This window comes from Octodon degus, unplaced genomic scaffold (assembly GCF_000260255.1).
Source record: "Octodon degus isolate 3935 unplaced genomic scaffold, OctDeg1.0 scaffold00112, whole genome shotgun sequence".
NCBI lineage: Eukaryota > Metazoa > Chordata > Mammalia > Rodentia > Octodontidae > Octodon > Octodon degus.
The window spans coordinates 6,628,509-6,632,269 of NW_004524688.1; positions in this window are offsets into that span (position 1 = coordinate 6,628,509).

The window sequence follows — 3,761 nt, forward strand, 5'->3', positions numbered from 1 at the left end:
GGGACAGGGATATAGTTCAGTGGTGTAGCACCTGCCTGGCAAGTGCAAGGTCCTGAGTTCAATTCCTGGTGTCCCCCCCCCCACTCCCTCTTCCAAAGAAAAGATTTCCTCTGTACCTAGAACTCCTGGATTGTTAGGGTTTATTCCTTGTTGATTCTGGGATTTTTTTTTTTTTAACTCAGTAAATTGGATTTAACCCCTAAATTATTTTGTGTTTTTGTTTTACAAAGACATTCTCTTACGTAGTACTATCAATATAGTACTACTATCTAAATGACAGAATTTAGTTGGTATTCTCATAGACTGTGAAATGTCCTAGTCCACAATATTACATTTAACTATCCTGTTTCATGTGTGTGTCTGTGTGTGTACCTGTGTTGCACTAGGGCTTTCATACTGAGCAATGTCCCCAGCTCATTTTATATTATTCCCTAAGCATAGCTCAAAGTACAATCATGCCTCAGCCTCCCAGATACTAAGATGATACATGCATTACCATACTTGTTATATTCTACAGCCAACCCCATATTCCTATCCCCACCTCTTTTTGGTACCAGGAGGTTTCTTTTCTTTCCTTTTTTGTCTTGAGAAAGGATCTTGCTATGCAGTTCAGGCCGGCCTCAAACTCACAATGACTGTCCTGCCTCAGCCTCCCAAGTGCTGAGATGACTAGTGTGTGCTGCTATACCTGGCTGTTAGCAGGAATTGAACTCAGAACCTCACTCTTGCCGTAAAGGTGCTGTGCCACTGAGCTAAATCCTCAGCCCTCTTTTTTTGTTTCTTTTTGTTGTTTTGAGACATGGTTTCACTATTTAGTTAAGGCAGGCCTTGAACTCAAACTCATGGTGACCATATTGCCTCTGCCTCCCCAAGTGCTAGGATTATAAGTGTGCACCATTACACCCAGCTCCTCTTTTTTTCTTTTTCTTGGTTTTTTTTTGTGGAGCCGGGGATTGAACTCAGGCCCCTGCGCTTGCCAGGCAAGCCCTTATTCTACTGAGCCATCTCCCCAGCCCCCCAGCTCCTCTTTTTAAGTTTTACTTTTTTAAAAAAAAAAATTATTTATTTGTGTGTGTGTGTGTGTGTGTGTGTGTGTTGTTATTGTTTTTTTTTTTTTGTTTTTTGTTTTTTTGTTTTTTTGGTACTGGGGATCAACTCTTGACCTTCTCATTCCTAGGTTGATGCATATGCCACTGAGCAATCTGTCTAGCCCATTGTGTGTGTGTGTGTGTGTGTGTGTGTGTGTGTGTGTGTGTGTGGCCAGCTCAGCCCACCAGGGGGCAGGGCTGGCTGGCATGTGGTGCTGGGGATTGAACCGCGGTCCCTGTGCTCTGCCAAGCTTGTTCTAGGGGGCGAGGCTGGCTGGCATGTGGTGCTGGGGGATTGGACCGCGGTCCCTGTGCTTTGCCAAGCCTGCTCTAAGTAGGTGCCTTAGACCACTGATACATCTCACCAGCCCCTTAAATTTTACTTTGAGACAAGGTCTTGCCAGATTTACCAGACTGGCCTTGCACTTGGAATCTCCCAGCCACCTCTGCCTCCAAAGTAGATCACAAACCTTAGAACACTTCCTTTCATGGACTCTAAAGACACCATCTGTCTGTCCACTTTGCTTGTCACCACTGTTTCTCTTGGTGGTACCTCCATCAAACTGAAGATGCCCTAAGGGCTACAGGGTCAGACTGACATCTGAGACGTTTGGGTCACTGGGACTCAGCACCTGCGGGATTACAGGTGTGCACATCATGGCCCCCTAGAAAACTCTGGAAACCATTAAGTTGATGGTTTCTATAATACTAAGCACAAAGCACTAGAATGTGGTGAGGGTAATGCTTCATGCTTATAATCCCAGGAACCTGGAAGGTGAGACAGGAGAATTACAAGGTTATTTTTGGCGGAACCAGGGATTGAACTCGGGCTACTGAGCTATCTCTCCAACCCCAAGAATTACAAGTTTAACCCCAGCCTGGGTAATTTAATTTAGCAAGACCCTCTCAGAAAAGGAATGGGGAATGTACCTCAGTTTGAAGGCCCTGGGTTTAAAACCCAATACCAAAAATAAACACATACATAAATAAATTACATATATATGCAAAGTAGAGTACCATCAGAGTAATGTGGCTATCAGATTATATTAGGATTTATATCTAGATGTCCTCCTAAAGCCTCATATGCTTGTAAGTGGGGCTTTTGGGAGGTGACAATTATGTGGAACTGGATTGGTCCACTGATGGATTTATAGTGGGGCACATGTTGGGAGGTGAAGCCTGGCGGGGAAAAGGAGGCTTCTCACTGTGGCTGTGGCAGAGAAGGGTTGATATGCACATCCCTCCTTTCTTGATCCCCTGCAGCTTCCTCCTTGCACTACCGTCTGCCGTGGAGCCAGCCTACTATAGACTGAGACCTACAAATAGCCAGAACGAAGCTTTTTCCTTTAACTTACTCCTCTTTTTTTGTGTGTGTACCGGGAATCAAACTCAGAACCTTGCACTTACCAGGCAGAAGCTTATGCCACTGAGCTATATCCTCAGCCTACTTTAATGTATTTCTGATGGCTTGAGCTACTGGTGGGCCTTGCATGACTGTCTCCCATTGGGTGACTTGTACCACCAGTGTTAGCAATCTAACACAGGTTAATTACATAATAGCAGACAATCAAACTCAAATCAGAGCAACAATACAGGAATTGCAGCCACATCTTGTGTTAGGTTATATGTTGTCAGGTATTATGTTTCCGCCATGAGAAAGCAACAAACAGATTTTGGTACCAGAGAAATGAGGTTACTGTGATGCTACCTGACAGTGTTTCAGAAGCCTTTAAAACTGACTTGCAGTAGTAGTTTGGAAAGGTTTGGAGTTACCATCTGGAAAAGTCCTAAAATACTGTGATCTAAGCATGACTGGAGCATTGTTATTTAAGACAATCTCGGGGCCGGGGAGATGGCTCAGTAGAAGCCTTGTGCTTCCCTGGCAAGTGCAAGGGTCTGAGTTTAATCCCTGGTTCCACCAAAAAAAAAAACAAAAACCCAAAACAATCTCCCTGTGTAGTTTAGGTTGTCTTTTTTGTTGTTATTGTTGTTGTGGAACCGGGGATTGAACTCAGGCCCTTGTACTTCCCAGGGAAGCACTTATTCCACTGAGCCATCTCCCCGGCCCCTTAGGTTGTCTTTAAACCCATTATATATTGCAGGCAGGCCTTGAACTTATGGCAGTCCTCTTGCCTCAGCCTCCTGAGTGCTAAGATTGCACAATTGGAGATTCTGGTCAGAGCTCAAAAGACCAGATTTCTGATAGCAATGTAGGCAGAAAAGACGAGGCTCAGGTTCCATTTGGGGCTAAGGACTACATTGGCAATTGGACTCCAGTCCACTTATGTTATGCTGTGGCAGAAGATGTGTCTCATTTTTGCTTCTGTCCTGAAACATTGCAGGAGACTTAAGATTGAGGGCAGTAGGCAATGAATGTGGAGGAAGAAATTTCAAGGCAGTGAAAGTTGAGGCGGTAGTAGCCTGGCTACTGTGGGGGGCTTTCCTCCAGTTGCACTTTGAGAATCAAGAGCAAATGGGAATAGAGGGATTTGTTCTAATAGTGTTTGTAAATAGGATATCATGTCTGCATCTTGCACAACAACTAACCACTAGGAAGGCAGTATGCAATGTGTTAATTATTGGAACTGTCGGGCCGGGGAGATGGCTCAGTAGGATAAGCGCTTGACTGGCAAACGCAAGGATCTGAGTTCAATCCCCGGTTCCGCAAAAAAA